Consider the following 25,494-nt stretch of genomic DNA (forward strand, 5'->3'; position numbering starts at 1 on the left):
ATGCACTGTGCCATTTGCTACAGTTTCTCCTCAGTTCAGTTTAAAGCTTCAGAAAAGCTTTTGTTGTGTGCTAACCAGTCAGCGGAAACACAATACATGATTATTAAAGAGCCATTTACAGTGTATGGAGACACGATAAGGGAATAACGTTTGGTGCAAGATAAAGCCAGTAAAGTCCGATCAAAGATAGTCCGAGGGTCACCAATGAGGCAGATAGTAGTTCAGGACTGCTCTGGTTGTGGTAGGTTGGTGTAGTTGCCTGATAACAGTCGGGTAGAAACTGTCCTGGCTAACAGGACATTGTAACCATTCTGCACAAAACTCAAGTTTTATTCAAAGTCCTGACCTGATGCATTGGTTTTATTTGTGAGGTCTTTTATCTGCAACCTTTAGCTGGAACTCCCCCAGATGTGAAAACTCCTTCACTGTTTTAAGCAAATCAATCATTTCACAACTTTTAAAAACACAAATCATGGAATATCTGTATAGTTTTTGGCATGCCCCAGTGAATCAACCATAGGAAAAAAAAAATTTATTCTTTGAAAAAGCAGCTGCTTTCAATGGTGCAAGTCTTGCAGGGCATCCTGGACAATACAGCTCACCCCCTCCATGACACACTGGTCAACCTGAGGAACACCTTCAGCAACAGACTGGTTCCACCAAGATGCAACACAGAACAACACAGGTCCTTTTCCCCAGTGGCTATCAAACTATACAACTCCTCCCCCCTTCTGTCGTGGGCTAGACTGACTCTTCCCTAATCCCCCCAATCTTTGCACATCCCCAATCCTAGACTTTCCACTCGTCACTTTATTTTCATCTTTCATGTATCTTGTTGTGTTTCATGACTGTTGGCAGGCCAATTTCAAGTCAAGTTTATTTGTCACATGCACATACACAATGTGCAGTGAAATGAAAGTAATTACAGTTACAGCATATAAATAAAGTTAATACAGAGAAGACAAAATTTAGTCCCTGGAGTTATAAAAGTTAACAGTCCTGATGGCCTGTGGGAAGAAACTCCGTCTCATCCTCTCTGTTTTCTGCCGAACGCACTACTCTCTGCAGGGCCTTCCTGTCCTGGGCAGAGCTGTTCCCAAACCAGACTGTAATGTTGCCGGACAGGATGCTCTCTACAGCCCCAGAGTAGAAGCAATGAAGGATCCTCAGAGACACTCTGAATTCCCTCCTGGGATAAACAATGTTCTATGGTAACATTTCACAAAATGCTGGAATAACTTAGCAGGTCAGGCAGCATCTCAGGAGAGAAGGAATGGGTGACGTTTCGGGTCGAGATCCTTCTTCAGACTGATGTCAGGGGGGCGGGACAAAGGAAGGATATAGGTGGAGACAGGAAGATAGAGGGAGATCTGGGAAGGGGGAGGGGAAGAGAGGGACAGAGGAACTATCTAAAGTTGGAGAAGTCGATGTTCATACCACTGGGCTGCAAGCTGCCCTAGCGAAATATGAGGTGCTGTTCCTCCAATTTCCAGTGGGCCTCACTATGGCACTGGAGGAGGCCCATAACAGAAAGGTCAGACTGGGAATGGGTGGGGGAGTTAAAGTGCTGGGCCACCGGGAGATCAGATTGGTTAATGCGGTCCGAGCGCTGGTGTTGAGCGAAGCGATCGCCGAGCCTGCGTTTGGTTTCGCCGATGTAAATAAGATGACATCTGGAGCAGCGGATGCAATAGATGAGGTTGGAGGAGGTGCAGATGAACCTCTGTCTCACCTGGAAAGACTGTTTGGGTCCTTGGATGGAGTTGAGGGGGGAGGTAAAGGGACAGGTGTTGTATCTCATGCGGTTGCAGGGGAAAGTGCCCGGGGATGGGGTGGTTTGGGTAGGAAGGGACGAGTGGACCAGGGAGTTACGGAGAGAACGGTCTCTGCGGAACGCAGAGAGGGGAGGGGATGGGAAGATATGGCCAGTGGTGGGGTCCCGTTGTAGGTGACGGAAATGTTGGCGGATGATTTGTTGGATCCGCTGGCTGGTGGGGTGGAAGGTGAGAACGAGGGGGAATCTGTCCTTGTTACGAGTGGGGGGAGGGGGAGCAAGAGCGGAGCTGCGGGATGTAGAAGAGACCCTAGTGAGAGCCTCATCTATAATGGAAGAGGGGAAGCCCCGTTTCCTGAAGAATGAGGACATCTCTGATGCCCTAGTGTGAAACACCTCATCCCGGGCGCAGATGCGGCGTAGACGAAGGAATTGGGAGTAGGGGATAGACTTTTTGCAGGGGACCGGGTGGGAAGAAGTGTAGTCCAGATAGCTGTGCGAGTCGGTGGGTTTATAGTAGATGTCAGTCACTAGTCTGTCTCCTGTGATGGAGATGGTGAGGTCCAGAAACGGGAGGGAGATGTCGGAGATAGTCCGGGTATATTTAAGGGCAGGATGGAAATTGGAAGTGAAGTGTATGAAGTCAGTGAGTTCTGCATGGGTGCAAGAGGTAGCACCAATGCAGTTGTCGATGTAGCGGAGGTAGAGTTCGGGGATGGGGCCGGTGTACGCCCGAAGAGGCAGGCGTAGCTAGGGCCCATGCGAGTGCCCATAGCTACGCCTCTGGCTTGGAGGAAGTGGGAGGAGTCAAAGGAGAAGTTATTAAGGGTAAGAACCAGCTCTGCTAGGCGGAGGAGAGTGTTAGAAGATGGGGATTGGCTGGTTCTACGGTCGAGGAAGAAACGGAGGGCTTCGAGACCATCCTTGTGGGGGATGGAAGTGTAGAGTGACTGGACATCCATGGTGAAGATGAGGGAGTGGAGGCCTGGGAACCGGAAGTTATCGAGGAGATGGAGAGTGTGTGAGATGTCTTGGACGTAGGTGGGGAGGGATTTAACCAGGGGGGATAGGATGGAGTCGAGGTAGGTGGAAATAAGTTCGGTGGGACATGAGCAGGCAGAGACAATGGGTCTGCCGGGACAGTTATGTTTGTGGATTTTGGGTAGGAGGTAGAATTGGGCCGTGCGGGGCTGGGGAACTATGAGATTGGAGGCACTGGGGAGTAGATCGCCGGAGATGATGAGGTCCGTGATGGTGCTGATGATAAACGTCTGGTGTTTGTCGGTGGGGTCATGGTCCAGGGATAAGTAGGAGTTGTCGTCTGACCTTGGTCCGGTAGAGGTCAGCACGCCAGACTACCACAGCACCTCCCTTGTCAGCGGGTTTGATGATCAAGTCCGGGTTGTTGCGGAGTGAGTGGAGGGCTGCACGTTCAGGAGGGGAGAGGTTAGAGTTAGTCAGGGGAGTGGAGAATTTGAGGCGGTTAATGTCACGCCGGCAGTTGGAGATGAAAAGTACTAGTGGGGGTAGTTGGTCAACCGGGGGGGTCCAAGAGTAGGGGGTCTGTTGGAGACGGGAGAAGGGGTCATCAGTGGGGGGTGAGGACTCCTTCCCATGGAAAAAGGCTCGGAGGCGGAGGAAGAAGAGCTCCACGTCATGGCGGACGCGGAACTCGTTAATGTGGGGGCGGAGGGGAACAAAGGTAAGGCCTCTGCTGAGGACAGATCGTTCGGTGTCTGAAAGGGGGAGGTCAGGGGGATGGTGAACACCCGGCAATGGTGGGGGTTGGGGTCGGATGAAGGCAGGGGGGCAGGTGGAGGTGGAGGGGATGTAAGGTGAGGGGGTGGTGGGTTAGAAGGGCAGAGGGGGGCATGAGGACAGATGTGGGGAGTACTAGGGGTCGCCTGGCTAGAGGGGGAAGGGGGAGATCCAGTGGAGGACTGGCTGCGGTTACCTGCAGTAGAAGGTGGGCAGTAGGACCCAGCGGTGCTGTGGGACTCGGGCTGGTGGGGGCTGTGGGCCCAGCGCGGTGTCTGTGGGCCGGGTGGTTACCTGTAGTAGAGGGTGGGCAGTAAGACCCAGCGGTGCTATGGGACTCTACCTGGTGGGGGCTGTGGGCCCAGCACGGTGTGTGTGGGCCCAGCACGGTGTGTGTGGGCCCAGCACGGTGTGTGTGGGCCCAGCACGGTGTGTGTGGGCCGGGTGGCTACCTGCAGTAGGAGGTGGGCAGTAGGACCCAGCGGTGCTGTGGGCCCAGCGCGGTGTCTGTGGGCCCAGCGCGGTGTCTGTGGGCCGGGTGGTTACCTGCAGTAGGGGGTAGGCAGTAGGACCAGGCGGTGCTGTGGGGCTCTGCCTGGTGGGGGCTGTGGGCCCAGCGCAGTGTCTGTGGGCCCAGCGCGGTGTCTGTGGGCCGGGCGGAGCTGCGGCCTGTTGTTGGTCCCGGGGGCCGGGTACAGCGACGCCTGCGACCTGCTGCTGGGTGGTGGAGCGGCGCGGGTCGACACGGTCACTGGGGGAGGCCCGCGGGGAACTGGAACCCATCTGCAACGTAGATTTCTTTCCTTGTCTCCTCTATTTAGACAGTTATTATCCAGACGGTATAAATGACTAATTTTTCCAACCAAGACACAAAATCTCGCACGAGTCCGTGTCACATTTGTTTCTCAAATGCACACCTACTCCAATAGCAGATCAACATCAGTTTGCATTTTGCCTAGGAAGTAACTGCATCTGCTGGTTTATACCGAAGATAGTCACAAAATGCTGGAGTAACTCAGCGGGTTAGGCAGCATCTCTGGGGGGGGGAGGAATAGGTGACGTTTTGGGTCGGATCCCTTCTTCAGACTCTATTCTGTTGCACACAGCATCGGGAAATTTATTTTAATTGGAATCTGGCCATAGTGTCAAGAATGCAATTATCACGTCTGTTTTGCCAAACTACGAGAAATACCGAGAAACTACAGTTGTTTGGCTTTTTAAAAAGGTCATATCCTTCACGGGAAACAGGACACAGAGGAACTGACTTCATAAGGTCACGTTAACTTTGACCCACATGCCTGTACCTGGGTTTTGAGCTGGCTGCTCATCATTCCATTAGGAATGTGGAATAAAAAGATACTCGTACTGGGGGCAGGGAGGCAGGTAGGCAGGTGCCAAGGCTTTAGTGAGGATCATTCAATGCCTGCTGTCCAAACATTCCTGGTTAGGGAACTGAAAACCTTTTTAAACCCAGTTTTTGCCCTTAACAGGAACTGACTGCATTTCCTGTTTTGCTGCAAGAGATTGTGGAGTTTTTCCTCCACCTCCTTTACTCGCGTTTCTCCCAGTTTGTGGAGCAGCCGAGACCAACCACAGGAATCACTCAGCTTTCCATCCGCTCCCCACTGCCCCTCCTCGTAGCGCTTGGCTGCCATGCGATGCATCACGTATCAGTCCACCACACATTGCCGCCCAATATTAACTGACACCCTTGCACACAGAGATAAACTGGTTGCGGCACGGGCAACCTCTCTCTGATGTTGCATAGCTCAGCGAGGGACTAGTACCCAAAGAACACAACCTGTAGCTAATATGGACACAAATGCTGGAGTAACTCAGCGGGTCAGGCAGCATCTCTGTAGAAAAAGGATGGGTGACATTTCGGGTCGAGCCCGAGGAATGGTCCTGACTCGAAACGTCCAGAGATGCTGCCTGACCCACTGAGTTACTCCAGCAATTTTTGTCTAACTTTGGTATAAACCCGCATCTGCATTTCCTTCCTTTTACAGCCCATAGCTCGACTGGACACGCAGCACACAATGGCTGCACTGCGACTAGAAGGACAGCCTAGGGTGGACATTACATGGTCTGTAGCTTGGGGTTTCGGATAAATTCTACTAACGCAGTACCTGATTGTCATTGATGGTCACAAAGGCAGAACTACCTTTGTTTGATCAAGAGTCAGTGTGTTGAATTGTCATACGTAACAAAAACTGAACAATTACATTCTTATTTGCAGCAGCATTACAGGCCTACAAACACAATACTCCTGGATTAACTAGTTGCTATGAGGCCAACAGTTGGTATCACACAAACACCAGATGAATACACCTTGCAGCCTTGCTTAGTGATCAAGAGGAAACCACCCAGATACATTGGAGAAAATTATTTGTGCATAAAATAGTGTAGGAAGGAACTGCAGATGCTGGTTTACACCGAAGATAGACACAAAATGCTGGAGCAACTCAGCGGGACAGGCAGCATCTCTGGAGAGAAGGAATGGGAGATGTTTCGGGTCGAGTCTGAAGAAGGGTCTCGACCCAAAATATCACCCATTCCTTCTATCCAGAGATGCTGCCTGTCCCGCTGAGTTACTCCAGCATTTTGTGAATAAAATAGATTAATTGGGAAGAGAACAATGACTGTACTCAGCGGAATTACTCAGTGAATTCTACAGGAGTCCAGACCAACAACCCTCCCTCAAACAATGGCAACAACAAAATACTTATAAAAAGAAAGACTGGATAGACTAGGCTTATACTCGCTGGAATTTAGAAGACTGAGGGGGGATCTTATTGAAACATATAAAATTCTTAAGGGGTTGGAGAGGCTAGATGCGGGAAGATTGTTCCCGATGTTGGGGAAGTCCAGAACCAGGGGTCACAGCTTAAGGGTAAGGGGGAAGTCTTTTAGGACCGAGATGAGAAAACATTTCTTCACACAGAGAGTGGTGAGTCTGTGGAATTCTCTGCCACAGAAGGTAGTTGAGGCCAGTTCAAGAGGGAGTTAGATGTGGCCCTTGTGGCTAAAGGGATCAGGGGGTATGGAGAGAAGGCAGGTACAGGTTACTGAGCTGGATGATCAGCCATGATCATATTGAATGGCGGTGCAGGCTCGAAGGGCCGAATGGCCTACTCCTGGCACCTATTTTCTATGTTTCTAAAAGATCTGCTGTACATTTGTCCTTGTCTGTGCCTTTAACTCAGATGTTTCCCATAAGCTATGGAACTTCTTCAGGGTATATTAAAAATAAAAGCAAGCTCAAACGAGAATATCATGCAAATCGGTGTAATGAATTGGGACTGGGTTTAGTTTAGAGATACAGCATGGAAACAGACCCATCGCCCCACCGTGTCCACGCTGACCGACGATTGCCTGTGCACCAGCGCTATCCTACACATGAAGGACAATTTACCAAAGCTAATTAACCTACAAACCTGTATGTCTTTCGAATGTGGGAGTAAACCTGAGCACCCGGACGGAGAAAACCCATGCGGTCACAAGGAGAATGTAGAAACTCCATACAGGCAGCACCCGAAGTCAGGATCAAACCCGGGTCTCCGGCGCTGTAAGACAGCAATTCGACCACTGCACTACTGTGCCACCCAGTCTTTCCTCACGACAGAGAGAGACTGCCTTCTGACAAGCTGTGTGTAGCTACAGACAGTCAGCCACCAAGAGGATACGCAACTGACTTGTGAAATCTCAGGTGAAATAGTTCTGTCAGAATTATTCGCATTGGAAAATAATCACTTTGGCAACCCAATTCAGCAGCCCTTTATTGTCTCAGCTTCGAGATCTCTAGCTATGTCTCGACTAGAAACCAATAATTCCACTGAGGGATAGACGAGAGGGTCAGCCAGCGTCTCCAGAGAAAAGGATTCAGTGAGCGGTCTCAACCCGAAACGTCACTATCCCTTTTCTCCAAGACAGGCTGGGAGTCTTGGTGGGGGCGGGGGCGACTGATGAAAGACCTTCAAGAAAGAAAATTCAGCAGGTGGCAGCACGGTGGTGCAGTGGTAGAGTTGCTGCCTCACAGCGCCAGAGACCCGGGTTTGATCCCGACTAAGGGTGCTTGCCTGTATGAAGTTTGTACGTTCTCCCCATGACCTGTGAGGGTTTTCTCTGGGTGCTCCGGTTTCCTCCCACGCTCCAAAGCCGTACAGGTTTGTAGGTAAATTGGCTTGGTGTAACTAGGATGGTGTTAGTGTGGATAGTGTTAGTGTGCAGGGATCGCTGGTCGGTGAGGACTCATTGGGCCGAAGGGCCCGTTTCCACATTGCATCTCTAAACTAAATTAAGATGAATCGGACAGTGCCCTAGCTTATGGAAGGACTATTCAGAAGCCTGATCACAGAAGGCATGAAGCTTCAAGCCTCTTCTGCCCAAGGGGAAGGGGGAGAAGGAAAAATGACTGGGGTGGGAAAAGATCTTTGATTATGTTGGCTGCTTTCCCAGGCCAACGTAAAGTGTAGATGGAGTCAATGGTGTGGAGTATGGTCGGTACATTGGACTGGACTTCATCCAGAACTTGTTCCACTGGACTTCATCCAGAATTCTGCACAATTCCTTGCAGTCATGGTCAGAGCAGTTCCAAACCAAAGGCACACAAAGTGCTGGAGTAACACAGTGGGTCAGACCGCATCTCTGGAGAAAAAGGATGGGTGATGTTCCAATTCGGGACCCTTCTTTGGGATCTTGACTACGGGTGCTGTCCGTATGGTGTCTGAAGAAGGGTCCTGACCCGAAACGTCACCCATCCTATTTCTCCAGAGGAGGTTCCCGAACCTACTGAGTTGCTCTTGCACTTTGTGTCTATCTTCGGTATATTGCAGTTCCTTTCTACACAGTTCCACATCAGGGTGTGATGCAACCCTTCAGGATGCTTTCTGTAGGAATTTGTAAGAGTCCTTGGAGACAAGCTCGATTTTTTGGTCTCCTGAGGAAATCAAGGCTTTGTTGTTCCTTTGGCTGTTACTTCAATGTAATTCTCATTAAAGGACATTGCTGGATTGATTCAACGTATTGATTGATCTTTTCAAGGTATATAAAATCAGGAGAGGAATAAATCAGGTAGACGCAGAGTCTCTTGCCCAGAGCAGGGGAAATCGAGGACCAGAGGACCTAGGTTTAAGGTGAAGGGGAAATGATTTAGTAGGAATCTAAGAGGTATCTTTTTCACACAAAGAGTGGTGGGTGTATGGAGCGAGCTGCCGGAGGAGGTAGATGAGGCAACGTTTAAGAAACAATTAGAAAGGCACACGATAGGACAGGTTTAGAGGGATATGGACCAAATGCAGGCAGGTGGGACTAGTGTTGATGGAACATGTTGGCCAGTGTGGGCGTTGGGCTGAAGGGCCTGTTTCCACACTGTATCACTCTATGACTTTAGAACTTAATAGTCATAACCCGTTTACAACTATCCAATTTTAACTTCTGCACTTTAAAAATAAACCTTAATTTTAATTCATGTGGCACATTAAGTTGCAATTGCAATCTCTGGACAAGGCCAGGAGCAAACTGACTGAAACCACCAAGTCTGAGCAAAGCTCCCTCCATGCCCCCAAGCATTCAGTTCCAGCAAACCTGGCGTTTCATTGTTGCACCATAGTCCCAACACTGACATTCTTGGCAGCTGCCGACTTGGTGAGTCAATTTGTGATGGAGTTTCTCTGCAGTCAATTACCTGAAAACAAATAGTTTCAAGTCTCCTCAGACTAATTTCTTATCACACCCTTGTAGCCAGCAAGCAGTGTAGGAAGGGACTGCAGATGCTGGTTCACACTGAAGATGGACACCAAGTGCTGGAGTAACTCAGCAGGGCAGGCGGCATCTCTGGAGGAAACGGAAGGGTCAGGACCCTTCCTCAAACTCTAGGTGCAGAGTAACCTGGTGTGTTACCAGCCTTGAGCAGAACCTGCACCCAGATCCCAGAGGTGGAAACAAGTTACACCAGCCACATATCACAAGTAGTTAACCGTACTACTCCATAGAAGTATTTATTCTGTTGCCAGGATGTGTACACTGTGTATGACTCACTGACTTCCTATTCAGCTGATCAAAAAAAACAGGTATCACAAAATGCTGGAGTAACTCAGCAGGTCAGGCAGCATCTCTGGAGAGAAGGAACGGGTGGCGTTTTGGGGTCGAGACCCTTCTTCAGAATCCCTCTGTGATTCCTTCTGCCCTCCAAGAATCTCCAGAGATGCTGCCTGACCCGCTGAGTTACTCCGCGTTTTGTGATACCTGCGATTTGTACCAGCATCTGCAGTTATTTTCCTACACAACTTGACGCTCCACTGCTCCACCTTTCTCCTCAAGGTATGTCTACTTTGAAGAAGTTCTCCTCCCCTCTTCGACGAGAGTTAAGCAACATGCTCTCTCGCTGCTCCCCCCTCTGTGATTTCTCCTGCCCTCCAAGAAACTCCAGAGATGCTGCCTGACCCGCTGAGTTACTCCGGCACTTTGTGATACCTTCGATTTGTACCAGCATCTGCAGTTATTTCCCTACACAGTATGACCATTCTGACCACCCAGTATGACCACCCATTCCTTCTCTCCTGAGATGCTGCCTGACCTGCTGAGTTACTCCAGCATTTTGTGAAATAAATACCTTCGATTTGTACCAGCACCTGCAGTTATTTTCCTACACAGTATGACCAAAAAAAACAGGTAGCTGTTGGAGTGAGTTACCTGCACTGCACTGCACTACGCAAAGGGTTCCAAGCCAACCATTCTGTTGGGAATGTTCCTACATGAAGTCGGTCACATTTCAAAACTACGATTATATCTCAAGCCGGATACATGGATAGGACAGGTTTAGAGGGATATGGGCCAAATGCAGGCAGGCGTGACCAGTGTCGGTGGGACATGTTGGCCGGTGTGGGCAAGTTGGGCCGAAGTGCCCGTCTGCACGCTGCAAGACTCTACGGTGATTTTGATTGCTGTACAGGATAACAAACCTAATTCTAAGTTGTCCTTTGCAATTTTCCATACAGCGCAGCAAACTAGAGCCTTTACACATGGTCATTTTTTGGATTGTGTCCATCCATCTGCCTGTCAAATAACCCTCCTCACCTAGGTCCAACTATTACCTGCCAAGCTTTGCCCCAGGGGCACTTTTACAGAAGCAAATTAACCTACAAGCCTGTGTGTCTTTGGAGCGCGGAGCACCCGGGGAAAACCCACGCGGTCACGGGGAGAACGTACAAACACTGTACAGTCAGCACCCATAGTCAGAATCGAACCCGGGTCTCTGGCGCTGTAAGGCAGCAACTCTACCACTGCGCCACCATGCTACCCTGAGAGATTCTTTCCTCTCCTACTTCAGAAACCCTGGTAGTAACCACAGCCCATGAAGACTGCCACAGAAGGCAGTAGAGGCCAATTCACTGGATGAATTTGAAAGAGAGTTGGATGGAGCTCTAGGGGCTAGCGGAATCAAGGGATATGGGGAGAAGGCAGGCACGGGTTATTGATTGTGGATGATCAGCCATGATCACAATGAATGGCGGTGCTGGCTCGAAGGGCCAAAAGGCCTCCTCCTGCACCTATTTTCTATGTCTATGACTCACACAGGTGTAACCCAAGATACCCTCCTATTCAATCCAAGGACACGTGCCAGCTGAGAACGTGTTAAAGTGTGAGGTATTTTATCCTTTGGCGTTCCGTGATCCTTAATTGTCACGGTACAGTAAAAGGCTTTGTTTTGAGTACAAGCCGGTAAAACCGTACAGCAGACCTCACCTAGGCAGTACACAAGTTGGCCATGTGTCTGTCGCTGCCAAAGTTACAAACGTTCACCGAACAGTCCTATGTACTGCCTGCCGCCATGCGTGGCAGAGGTCGTGTGTGTTCTCCCCCCCCCCCCCCCCGCCCTCCTCCCTCTCAGTTATCGACAGCCCCCCGCCAGGACCCCCTTCAGATGAGACACAAAGTGTTGGAGTAACTCAGCGGGCCAGGCAGCTTCTCTGGAAAGAAGGAATGGGTGACGTTTCGGGTCGAGACCCGTCTTCATGGTCCCCCTTCACCCTGGAAGGGACCCCTTCATTCTGGACGTCCCTGCCGGGCCCCCCTTCATTCTCGCCTGCCCTCCGCCGGCTTCTCCCTGCAGAATGGGCCAAGTAACATCACAACCAACGGGCCAGATCACAACTTTGTCACGTCTAGCTGTGACGGTCAAATGGTTTCTCCGGAGGTGGCAGTTCCCAGCGTGCCCACCATGAACGACGGCAGGGCCCCAAGATGCGAGTGCCCGAGGGAAGGTTGAAGCAATCGTAAACATATTCAGCAGGAATTGCTGAGTTGATATTCAACTAGGCTTCCAACGGAGATCTCCACTGTCCCAGAAACCGATTCCATTCAATTCCCCAGCGATAACAAGAAACAGCCAAGACCATTGGATAAAGCAACAGCTCTTATTTTCCAGTGAAGCACTGCACTTGTACAAAGATCTGAGATCCTTGGGCAGATGGTACACAACAGGCCTCCATCAGCTTTAAACCAACCTGTATTGCAGTTGCTTCGATAACCGTGCAGGGGGGAAAGGAAAAGGAAAATTCCTTTCAACAACCAAGGAAACTGGTTCAGTTTTGCTACATTCAATTCAATGTAAAAGCTCAAATGTGAAAGGGTGGTGGCAGGGCGAATACTTAATTCCTGCGATCCTCAAGTTGCGACAGGTTGGAGAAAGGAGGGCCGGGACATGTTCCATACATCCTTCATTCCGAGGTAAGGAGTGCCCAGGAGATTCAGCAGCAGCCAGGATACTGGTGCCAATTGTGCATTAGCCCAGAGAACATTCACTTTTGGCGTTACAAGGAGGCGGGGGCACAGTGTGGTGCAGCTGCCAAAACAAATATCTCACTGTGCCAGGGCGGCAGGTTCAATCCTGATCATTGGGTGCCATCTATTGTTGATTGTGCGTTGTTCTTACATGTGTGTATGCAAGTTTAGATACATATAACAGCCCATCACACAAACCAACCTCCCTTCCATCGACTCCATCTACACCTCACGCTGCCTCGGCAAGGCCAGCAGCATAATCAAGGACGAGTCGCACCCTAGCCACTCCTTTATCTTCCCTCACCCATCAAGCAAAAGGTATAGAAATGTGAAAAAGCACACCTCCAGATTCAGGGACAGTTTCTTCCCAGCTGTTATCAGGCAACTGAACCATCCTACCAACAACTAGAGTGCAGTCCTGACCTACCACCTACCTCATTGGAGATCCTTGGATCATCTTTAATCGGAGTTTGCTGGCTTTTCCTTGCATTAAACGATATTCCCTTATCATGTATCTGGACAATTACTCAATTGTAATCGTGTATTGTCTTTCCACTGACTGGCTGGTACCCAACAAAAGCTCTTCCCTGCACCTCAGTGCACATGACAATAAATTAAACTGAACTAAACAAACAAGACAAAAAATATTTATCTTTGTCTCTGTGTGTGTGTGTGTGTGTGTGTGTGTGTGTGTGTGTGTGTGTGTGTGTATATTTACATATTCTGATGTGCAGCTGCAAGTAAGAATTTCATTGTTCTGTCTGGGACAGAGGACAATAAAACATTCTCGACTCTTGATCTGTGCGGTTGGTGTCTGCCTGTTCTCCCTGTGACCTTGTCCATTTCCTTTGGGTGCTCCAGTTTCCTCCCACATTGTACTGGTTGGTTAACTGGCCAATGTAGATTGTCCCCAGTGTGTAGGTGAGTGGTGGAATCTGGGGGAGGACGATGGGAATATGCGGAGAAAAGGTTACGGGGAAAACTGATGGAAGAATGGGGTTGCTGTGAGAGCGGGAATAGTCTTGATGGGCCTAACAGCCTCCTCCTACATCATAAAGCGAGGTGAATGGGTGTGCTTCTAATTTTTTTTTTTTTTTTTGAGATAAATTTTTTATTGGAGATAGGTACATCTTTACAGTCATACATTTTTAAATTGATAATATTGTCAATTATTATTATATTGTCTCCAATACCTTTTGCCCCCTTTTTTTTTTTAAACTAGATAGAACTAAAGAAATAGATGAAGTAAAGAAAGAAAAGAGAGAGAAGCAAAATAAAAACAAAAACAAGAACAAATTATAAAGATAAGGAAAAAGTTAGTTAAAGAAGAATGGAAAAATTTATTAAAATAACAAAAACTTCATTCGAGATATATACGTACATTTCAAAGTATAGCATTTCATCCATTCTTTAGTCCGAGTGCTAGTCAGGTTCCTGTGCTGAACCATTCTGACCCTTTAAGTAATCAATAAAAGGAGACCATATTCCAATGAATAATTCCTGTTTGTCCAACAGGGAAAATCTGATTCTTTCCACGTTTAAGGTCTCCGTCATTTCTATAATCCACATTTTGATTGTGGGGACCGTAGGGCCTTTCCAAAATTTTAGAATTAATTTTTTTCCCGTTATTAAACTATAATCCATAAAGTTTCTTTGTATTGTTCTAAATGTTTGATTTAATTCTAATATTCCGAGTATAATTAATTTTGGATCTGGGTCCAATTGTGTGCTGGTTACTTTAGATATTATGCTAAAAATATTTACCCAGAATTTTTTAATTTTTATACAGTTTGCGAACATATGAAATAATGTAGCTTCTATTTTAACCTACTCTCTACCATCCACCCATTGTGTAATTCCAGGTTGGAAGAGCAGAGCAGAGCAGGGCCATGAAGTAATACAGTGCAGAAACAATCCCTTAGACCCAACTCACCCATGCCAACCAAGATACCTACATCCTTCCTTTGTCCCGCACCCCCTGACATCAGTCCGAAGAAGGGTCTCGACCCGAAACGTCACCCATTCCTTCTCTCCCGAGATGTGTGCCCGACCTGCTGAGTTACTCCAGCACTTTGTGAATAAATACCTTCGATTTGTACCAGCATCTGCAGTTATTTTCTTATACCTAACCAAGCAAGTCCCACCTACCTGAGCCTGGCCCATAACCTCCAAACCTTTCCTATCCATGTACCTGTCTAAATGTCTTTCAAATATTGTAATTGTGCCCAACTATACCAGTTCTGCTGCAGCTCATTCCATGTACACATCACCTTCTGTGTGGAAAATATTACCCCTCACTTCCCCTTTGGATATTTCCCCTCTCACCTTAAATCGATGTCCCGGAGTTTTAGTCTCCCCTACAATCTGGGGGAAAATACTGCGGCCGTTCACCTTTACTCCGCTGTTCATAATTTTATAAACTTTAGAGATCGTGTGGAAGCAGGCCCGAGGCCCATCGAGTCCACGCTGACCTGTGATCGCCCCGTCAACTAGCACTATCCTACATGCTCGTGACGATTTACAATGTACAGAAACCGATTACCCTAGAGACCTGTACGTCTTTAGATCGTGGGAAGAAACCAGAGCATACCTACGCAGTCGTGGGGAGACGTACAGACTCCCTAGAGATGGCACCCGCAGTCAGGATCAAACCCAGGTCCCTTGCCGCTAGGCTACTGTGCTGCCCTAGATTGTAGAAGCTCACTCCTCAGCTTCCTATACTGGAGAAGAAAAAAAAACCCCTACAGGACAGTGGAGTAGCTGGTAGAGCCACTGCCTCAGAGCACGGGAAACCCGGGCTCGATGCTGACCTGGGGTGCTGTCTGTGTGGAATTTGCACGTTTTCCCCTTTGAGCGTGTCGCTTTCCCCCGGATGCTCCGGTTTCCTCCCATGTCCCAAAGATGTGCGGGCTTGTATGTTAATTGGCCTCTGTAAATCGCCATCAGTCTGTCGGGAGTGGCGGAGAGAGTGAAATAAGAACTAGTGTGCAGAAGCAAGGAACTACGGATGCTGATTTATACCAAAGATAGATACAGAGTGCTGGAGTAACTTCTTCAGAGTCTGAAGAAGGGTCCCGACCCGAAACATCACCCATAGAACTAGGGGAAAAAACTGCAGATGCTGGTACAAATCGAAGGTATCACAAATCGAAGGTATCGACCCAAAACGTCACCCATTCCTTCTCTCCAGAGATGCTGCCTGACCCGCTGAGTTCCTCCAGCATTTTGTGATACCCATAGAACTAGTGTGAACGGGTGATGGATGGTTGGTGTTGGCTCGGAGGGCCGATGGGCTTGTGTCCATGCCATGAACCTAAACTCAAAACCTCCACATCCTTTGAACCTAAACTAAACTCAGGATTTATAACTCAAATCCTCCACATCCTTTGAAGTGCACCCGCGATGTTTAAGGAGGAATGTAACAGAGTTGCACAAAATTACGCAGAGCAATCAGAAGAAGCCCTTACCCTGGCAGTGTCAATAGCTGAAGGCGCAGGTCAAAGAACATCGGCAAACGAGATAGAGGGGAGAGGGTCAGTCATGGTAATATTCTGCCTGAGAAGGGGCTCCAAATAAATTCAATAGTCATCTTCAAAAGTTGTCAATAGTGAGACCCAGCGCAAATTGGAGGAACAGCATCTCATATTTCCCTTGGGCAGCTTGCACCCCCGCAGTATGAACATTGACTTCTCCAACTTCAGATAGTTTCTCAGTCCCTCTCTTTCCCCTCCCCCTTCCCAGTTCTCCCACTGTCTTCTGTCTCCTACTACAACCTATCTTGGTCCCGCCCACTCCCCTGACATCAGTCTGAAGAAGGGTCTGAGTTACTCCGGCACTGTATGTCCTTCTGTGTAAGCTAGCATCTGCAGTTCCTTGTTTCTGAACTCTCAGGTTGCTGATCATTCATCAGAATCAGATGATGGGGGCTCGACCCAAAATGTCACCTGTTCCTTTTCTTCAGCGATGCTGCCTGACCCGCTGAGTTACTGCAGCATTTTGTGTCTCTCTTCATGGTTTACCAGCATTTGCAGTTCCTTCTTGCCCACTGAACAATTCCTGTATTGTTTTGCAGCTTTATGGCACTTTGGTTAGTATGCTTTTGGAGTATTGATCATGGCGGAAAGGCTGTTTGACTTATAGCCACTTCATTAACTAATTGGATGTTTCTTGGTTGTCTTATGTTCCAACTGGTAAACAAAAAACTGATGCACTTTTTCACCCCCTAAAATAACATTGATGAAAGGAACAATTGTAAAGAGGAAGAATTGTAAAGGGCATCGTTTCTCAAGGAGTAGGGTCTCTACCCGAAACGTTACAACATTCCTTCTCTCCGGAGATGCTGCCTGTCCCGCTGAGTTATTCCAGCATTTTGTGTCTATATCAGGTTTAAACCAGCATCTGCAGTTCCTTCCTGCACATGGGTTGGGTTTTGCTATATTTGGCCTCCCTGGCTGTGACTGATGGACATGTTGCATGGACAGCAAGGGGTTAATTAGAGACCGTCTTGATCCATTTAGATGTAATAGGTTTCTCCGTGCAATGTGAAGAATTTCAAAGAATGTCTCATCTAGCCTTTGGGTGCCCAAAGAAGGCCAGTTTACTCTGTGTGAATGGCTGGTGTATTATTTGTCACTCTCACACTCTTGCACACTTGGTTCCGACTGGACAAAGGCTTTTCCTATTAGCATCCCACCATCCAAGAATGCAAGAAATCGCAGAGAGTTGTGGACGTAGCCCTGACCATCAAGCAAACCAACCCTCCGTTCCATTGACTCCACCTACACTTCACGTTGCCTCGACAAGGCCACCAGCATAATCAAGGATCAGTCACTCCCTCTTCTCCACTCTCCCATCAGGCAAGATGTACAGAAGTTTGAAAACGCATACCTCCAGGTTCAGGGACAGTTTCTTTCAGCTGTTATCATTAACTGAACTGTCTTCTCGTCAGCTAGAGAGCTGTCCTGAACTCGCATCTACCTCATTGGAGACCACTAAACTCTCTTTAATCTGACTTTCTCGCACTAAATGTTATATCCTTTATCTGTAACTTGTGGATGGCTTGATTGTATAGTCGTTTCATTGACTAGATGGCGACATAGTGGTGCAGCAGCAGAGTTGCTGCCTTACGGCGCCAGAGACCCGGGTCCAATCCTGACCAAACCTCATGCAGTGGCTGCTGAATCATTGGGAATGGGTGTGACCAACACACTGCTCAGTGTTGTTGTGCTTGCTGCCGTTATCTTAAATGTAGAGAGCAGAGAAAAGTCGTACAGCCATCATGCCTCCCTGAAAGAATTGGGTTAAATCAGAAGAAGGGCCTCGGCCCGAAACGTCACCCATTCCTTCCCTCCCGAGATGCTGTCTGTCCCGCTGAGTTACTCCAGCGTTTTGTGATACCTTCAAAAGTTGAATAAGTACTTGAAAATAAATCTCCTGCAAGTGTTTGGAAGAAACAAGGAAGTGAGCCTAATTTCTAATTTAACCCAAAGATAGACACAAAAGGCTGGAGTAACTCAGCGGGACAGGCAGCATCACTGGAGAGAAGGAATGGGTGACGTTTCGGGCCGAGGCCCTTCTTCTGATTTAACCCAATTCTTTCAAGGAGGCATGATGGCTGTACGACTTCTCTCTGCTCTCTACATTTAAGATAACGGCAGCAAACACGACAACACTGAGCAGTGTGTTGGTCACACCCATTCCCAATGATTCAGCAGCACTGCATGAGGTTTGGTCAGGATCGGACCGGGGTCTCTGGCGCCGTAAGGCAGCAACTCTGCTGCTGCACCACTGTGTCGCCATCTAGTCAATGAAACGACTATACAATCAAGCCATCCACAATGCAACATTTAGTGCGAGAAAGTCAGATTAAAGAGAGTTTACTGGTCTCCAATGAGGTAGATGTGAGTTCAGGACCCCTCTCTAGCTGACGAGAAGACAGTTCAGTTAATGATAACAGCTGAAAGAAACTGTCCCTGAACCTGGAGGTATGCATTTTCAAACTTCTGTACATCTTGCCTGATGGGAGAGTGGAGAAGAGGGAGTGACTGATCCTTGATTATGCTGGTGGCCTTGTCGAGGCAACGTGAAGTGTAGGTGGAGTCAATGAAACGGAGGGTTGGTTTGCTTGATGGTCAGGGCTATGTCCACAACTGTCTGCGATTTCTTGCGTTCTTGGATGGTGGGATGCTAATAGGAAAAGCCTTTATCCAGTCGGTACCAAGTGTGCAAGAGTGTGAGTGTCAAATAATACACCAGCCATTCATACAGAGTAAACTGGCCTTGTTTGGGCACCCGAAGGCTAGATGAGACATTCTTTGAAATTCTTCACATTGTACGGAGAAACCTATTGGATCAAGACGGTCTCTAATTAACCCCTTGCTGTCCTTGCAACATGTCCATCAGTCACAGCCAGGGAGGCCAAATATAGCAAAACCCAACCCATGTGCAGGAAGGAACTGCAGATGCTGGTTTAAACCTGATATAGACACAAAATGCTGGAATAACTCAGCGGGACAGGCAGCATCTCCGGAGAGAAGGAATGTTGTAACGTTTCGGGTAGAGACCCTACTCCTTGAGAAACGATGCCCTTAATTCTTCCTCTTTACAATTGTTCCTTTCATCAGTTATTTTAGGGGGTGAAAAAGTGCATCAGTTTTTTGTTTACCAGTTGGAACATAAGACAACCAAGAAAAATTCAATTAGTTAATGAAGTGGCTACAAGTCAAACAGCCTTTCTGCCATGATCAATACTCCAAAAGCAGACTAACCAAAGTGCCATAAAGCTGCAAAACAATACAGGAATTGTTCAGTGGGCAAGAAGGAACTGCAAATGCTGCTAAACAATGAAGAGAGACACAAAATGCTGCAGTAACTCAGCGGGTCAGGCAGCGTCGCTGAAGTAAAGGAACAGGTGACATTTTGGGTCGAGCCCCCATCATCTGATTCTGATGAATGATCAGCAACCTGAGAGTTCAGAAACAAGGAACTGCAGATGCTAGCTTACACAGAAGGACACACAGTGCCGGAGTAACTCAGCGGACCAGGCAGCAACTCTGGAGAACATGCATAGGTGACGTTTCGGGTCAGGACCCTTCTTCAGTCTGAAGTGCCGTCTATCCATATTCCCCAGATTTGCAGCCCGACCAGCTGAACTACTCCAGCACTTTGTGACCTGAAAGTTCAACTGCTTCTCTCTCCAAATGTGCTGCCTGGTCAACTGAATGTTTCCAACATTTCCTGTTTTGATACCATCTTTATAATTAATTCGTACCATTTATAGCACCTCTATAGCTTTCCGCTATCTTTAGTATTCCTGTGATTCCGTCAATTGGCTCAACGGCACCTTATTGTCACATGTACCGAGCTACAGTGAAACTCTATTTTGCATACAGTTCAGTAAAAGTATTACAGGTCCATCACCGATTTTCCGGCAACTGATGGTCCGGCACCTCCTTTAATCCGGACACAATTACGAGAGCGCACTTGAAATCACCCCCGGAAGTCCCCCCCTGCAAATGTGGCACCTAGGCCGGGTGAGGTGGCCGATCTCGACCCCATCTGCGGGACAAATTTGCTCCCTGCGGCCATTTTGGCAAATCTCGGGTCGGCAAGGGTTGGCCCGGTCGGTAGTCCTGCCCGGAAAGCTGCCCCTCGGTCCGATACCCTTCCAACCCTCATCTGTGGAATTCTCTGCCACAGAAGGCAGTGGAGCCCAATTCACTGGATGTATTCAAGAGAGAGTTAAATTTAGCTCTTAGGACCAACAGAATCAAGGTATACGGGGGAAAAAGCAGAAACAGGGCACTGATTCTGGATGATCAGCCATGATCATATTGTTCATATTGATTGGCGGTGCTGGCTCGAAGGGCTGAATGGCCTACACCTGCACCTAGTTTCTATGTTTTCGAGGAGCCTGAGAAATGCAAGTTTCGCTGTCAATTTAATTTGCTTTTGATAATTCTTTTACTTAAGATTCTAGCAATGCATGGTACTTTCCAGACACGGGAAGGATATAATTAGTGGGTCAGTGATGTATTGCTGTATCATTATTTCATGACCCCTGTTGTTCCGGCAAAATGCATAATAAGGCAAGATCTCTGGAACCAATGGTGCCGGAAAATCGGCAGTGGACCTCGGTTATATTTAGGCACAATCTTAGATTAAGTACAAATGTATAGGAATAGTGCACCGAGACAGTATACAAGTCACTAGGTTTTGGGCAATCAAAGAGAAAGACCAAGTCCTACTTAACCAAGGGACATTCGCTCCAGTTGGTATCTCAACTTCTTACATATTGATATGGTTCGAGTAGTCAGCTCCCTCCCCATACCACTGATATACTCTCTCTCGAGAGGTATGGGTGCCAGAGGTTATGGGGAGAAGGCAGGAGAATAACTGGAAGGAGAGATAGATCAGCCATGGTTGAATGGCAGAGAGGACTTGATGGGACGAATGGCCTAATTCTGCTCCTATCACTTGTAATCTTATGAACCCAAGCAGCAAACTTTGTTAATTCCACCACTCAGATACCGTCCCAGCCTCTCCATCTCGTCCCATCTCGGCCATTCTGTGGCTCAGTGGCAGGCCGCTCCCCTCCAAGTCACGTTAGTGTGCTCAAGTCTCCAATCTGACAGTCCCGAGCTGACAAGATCATAGATCATGTATTCGGCCCACTGATTCCCTGCACCTACGTACACATCCCACATTCTCATCACACCTCCCACAAATTCCATGCCATGGAGTCACGCAGCGTAGAATCAGGCCATTTTACCCATCATGTCCACATCAACCAGTGGGCACCATTCCACAGGAATCCTCTCTTCCAGCACTTTTAATAGTACTACTATAGGGATACAATGTGGAAACAGGCCCTTCGGCCCGAGTCCACGCCGATCAATATGCTAGCACTATCCTACACACTAGGGACAATTTACAATTTTAATTAACCGACAAACCTGTGCATCTTTGGAGCGTGGGGCGAAACTCAAGGAAAATTGTGGAGAAAACCCACCATGAGAAAGTACAACCTTCATACAGACAGCATCCGTAGTCAGGATCGAACCCGGGTCTCTGGCACTGTCAGACAGCAACTCTACCGCTGCGCCGCTGTGCCACCCACTCGGCCCATGGCTTCAATGCCAGGACAATTCAAGCATTCATCAGTGACTCTGCTTCCAGCAGTGCATTCCAGATACCCACCACTCCCCGGGTCAAATTCCCTCTTACTATCTAGAGCTGTGCCTCGGTCTAACTCCACATCCTCTGGTTTTATTCAATCTGATAAGGGGTAAAGATTCCTGTCATGTTCCCGTTCTACTTCGCTCATCATTTTATACGTCTCACTTAGATCCCCTCAACTTCCTGGAGTCGCGGTGCGTGGAAACAGGTCCTTCAGCCCAACTTGCCCTCACCGATCAAACATGCCCTATCTACACTAGTCCCACCTGCCTGCGCTTGGCCCATATCCCTCTAAACCTATCCTATCCATGTACCCGTCCAGATGTCTCTTAAACGTTGCTCCAGGGTAAACAGTCCTAGCCTCTCCAGTCTCGCCTCATAACTGAACTGCTCCGTCCCTGGCAACAGAGGTGTACAAGATCACGAGGGAAATAGATCAGGTAAATGCAGAGTCTTTTACCCAGAGTAGGGAAATCAAGAACCAGAAGACATGGGTTTAAGGTGAGGGAGAAAAGATTCAATAGGAACCCGAGGGGCAACTTTTTTTAATACACAAAGGGTGATGGGTGTATGGAACGAGCAGCCTGAGGAGATAGTTGAGGCAGATAACATCACAACGATTAATAAACATCTGGACAGGTACATGGATAGGACAAGTTTAGAGGGATATGGGCCAAAGGACCTGTTTCCACGCTGTACCACTCTATGTTTTGCTTTCAGGACTCAACAATGCCACAATTCCCTGTTTACATCAATGACTACAAGGTTATAAAAGTACCATGTGTAGGAGGGAACTGCAGATGCTGGTTTACACTGAAGATAGACACAAAACGCTGGAGTAACTCAGTGGGTCAGGCAGCATCTCTGGAGAGAAGGGGTGACTTTTCGGGTCGAGACCCTTCTTCAACCTTTTGAGAGTACCAATCAGCTTCAAGTCATCTTGAGGCAAGCCAAGGTCAAGAATGCCATTGTATAAGGTGCAAGTCTATAGAGGCTGGCTGTGCCCAGCTGGGCTAATCTCCACTCTACTTCCAGGGCTTATTTAAGGGATGTTTAACAAGTGCATCGTCCAACCAAATGACTGCCTGCTCCATCCAGCTGGGCGTTATGTCAACTCACAATCTCCTCCGTCGCCCACAAAACTATCTCGCATCCAGATGCCAGAAAAAAAAATTGTTTCATAGAAACATAGAAAATAGGTGCAGGAGTAGGCCATTCGGCCCTTCGAGCCTGCACCGCCATTCAATGTGATCATGGTTGATCATCCAGCTCAGTAGCCTGTACCTGCCTTCTCTCCATACCCCCTGATCCCTTTAGCCACAAGGGCCACATTTAACTCCCTCTTAAATATAGCCAATGAACTGGCCTCAACTACCTTCTGTGGCAGAGAATTCCACAGACTCACCACTCCCACTTCAACATTTTTCTAATTATAACCACAAAAAAAAAATATTTGAGGGAAAGCAGAAAGTATGGGTTTGCATCACACATCATCAATATCAACCCAAAGGTCAACCTTCAGGTTAATAGAGACTCCACAACAGTGCTTGAGGATTGGAAACCATACTCCTCTCCTCTGGCTTTCCCCCCACCCCTCCCCACAAGGACGCCGGCTTGTGCTCCAAACATTGCCCCCGGAGAGCTGGGGGGGGGGGGTTCATATAGAGCAGAGGCGAAGCTGCACACGCTCACTGGTCTTCGCTAAATCTTCATGACACACACTGTGTGCTCAGATGTGGAAACGCGGCGGCCGCAGCAGTCCAAAGATCGGCAGGCCGGGTTGTGGGGAAGGTTTTGGGAACAATACCCAGTCTGCCTGCCCCAATTCCTCTCTCCTCTCCTCCCCTCCCCACCCTTCCCTTCCCCTCCTCTCCCCACCCTTCCCTTCCTCTCCACTCCCCCTCCACTCCCCACCCCTCCTCTCCACTCCCCCTCCTCACCCTTCCCCTCCACTCCTCACCCTTCCCCTCCCCACCATTCCCCTCCTCTCTTCTCCCCACCCTTCCCCTCCTCTCCACTCCTCACCCTTCCCCTCCACTCCCCACCCCTCCTCTCCACTCCCCCTCCTCACCCTTCCCCTCCACTCCTCACCCTTCCCCACCATTCCCCTCCTCTCTTCTCCCCACCCTTCCCCTCCTCTCCACTCCCCACCATTCCCCTCCTCTCTTCTCCCCTCCCTCTCCACTCCTCACCCTTCCCCTCCCCTCCACTCCACTAGCCACTGGACTCCTCGCGGTTAACAGTAGACACAAGTCAAGTCAGGGGGAGGGAGTGGGGGGGTCTAATCACAAGGACGAAACAAAAGTCTCTCTAAAAAAAAGGGACCCCGCCCTCGCAGCAAACCAGAACTCGACACATTTGTGTCTGTCTTTTTGTTTTTGGACACACACACACTGCGGTCCGGAGCCGGAGCCGGAGCCGGAGAGATGATCTGGAGTCATTCACTCACCTATTTCCGCAGTCTTCCAGTCCACTTCCCAATCTCGCACAGTCTCACCAAACACGTTGCCAGGAACAAGCAAGAAAAAAAAACTGCCCGCACTAGTATGGGAGAGGGAGGATCGAGGGAACTCCAGACTGCCCGGTTTAGTTTTGTTTCTTTTTTGTTTGTTTGTTTCAATCTCTCTCTCCCTCTCTCTCTCTCTCTCTCTGTCACTCTCACTCTCTCTCTCACACACTCTCACTCACGCACTATTGTGCGTGTTTTAAATCATTTTTGACAGGGAAGGAAGGCAACGCGAAGAAGAAATGGTCTCGGGCCGGTTTTGGACGAGGAGGAGTTTGAGTAAGTTTGCAGAGTTTCTTATTGGAAGCCCGGCGAAGTAGCCGCCCTCTCCCGTCTTTTTTTTCCACACATTTACGTAAAATCCTACTCCGCGGACGAAGGCAGAGGAACGGGTCACTAGATAAGCTTTTAAAACAACAAACTTAACAACACATTAAGGTAACAAGACGCGTGTGTGTCCTTACCAGCCCAGTGTCCAGGCTGCTGTCAATGTCCATGCTGCCGGCCGGCCGGCGCTGACTCAATGTATCCAATTGGACTGAAGTGCTACACCCGGGCGGGCCCCACACACACACACACACAACTCAAGTGCGCCTTGCAAACTTATCCACTCTCACTGTGACTGTGTGCAGACCGAGACAGATCCTGAGTGGACGGATTTCTCAAGCGGAAGTCGTGTGCCTTGCATACTAGTGTGTGAATGACAGAGGAGTCCCAGCCACACGGTGCAGGCAGAGGAGCAAAGAACTCCAGCAGAAAAAAAACCTGCAATGCAAACGTTACTCGCACACACGGAGTGCAGGCGCAAGGAACTGCAGATGCCGGTTTACACACAAAAGACACAAAGTGCTGGAGTAACTCAGCGGGGCAGGCAGCATCTGACACACACACACACACACAAAAGACACAAAGTGCTGGAGGCAGAATCTGAAGAACATAGGGATGTAAGACAGCTGATAACTTAACGAACATTGAATTCTCCAATTTAATGTAACCGACCCCCCTTCTCTCTCCCCCGTGCTTCACTTGGTTGCACACCCTTTTCCACCTTCCGTCACCCCCTGAATTCCTTCTCACCACATTTCACGCTTCTTCTATCACACTTGTATCTTTATTCCCCTATTCTGGGTAAAAAAAGGAACTGCATTCACTCTATGTATTTCCCTGACGATTTTATACACCCCCCTCCTCTCTCTATATACACACACCATTCAGCCTCCTGCACCCCAAGGAATAAGGTCCCAGCCTACCAAACCTCTCCCTATAGTTCAGGCCCTCAAGTTCCAGCAACACCCTCATAAATCTCTGCACCCTTTCCAACTCAATGACATCTTTTCTATAGTAGGCGACCTAAACTGAACACAATGCTCCAAATGCAGCCTCACCAACACTTAGCTTTATTAAACTACAGTAAAACTAAATTAAATAAGTTTTAGTTATTCAATCAGCGAAATAGACTACAGATGATTACAATCAAATGTACAGATACAGGATA

General features: G+C 48.4%; 1 protein-coding gene across 3 annotated transcripts in view; it reads right to left on the reverse strand.

Moving 5' to 3' along the window:
* LOC144605508 (DENN domain-containing protein 2C-like) overlaps positions 1–24,574 on the reverse strand; it is a 107,034-nt gene extending 82,460 nt beyond the window's left edge. For 2 of the 3 annotated variants that reach the window (XM_078420868.1, XM_078420866.1), the window contains exon 1: positions 24,464–24,574. The gene's annotated coding sequence lies outside the window, so the exon portion shown is untranslated. Of the gene's footprint in view, positions 1–23,942; positions 24,032–24,463 lie in introns of those variants that run through there. The other variant, XM_078420867.1, reaches the window with a different exon arrangement.
* Positions 24,575–25,494: the final 920 nt, after the last annotated feature.

Source organism: Rhinoraja longicauda, chromosome 24, assembly GCF_053455715.1.
Source record: "Rhinoraja longicauda isolate Sanriku21f chromosome 24, sRhiLon1.1, whole genome shotgun sequence".
Taxonomy (NCBI): domain Eukaryota; kingdom Metazoa; phylum Chordata; class Chondrichthyes; order Rajiformes; family Arhynchobatidae; genus Rhinoraja; species Rhinoraja longicauda.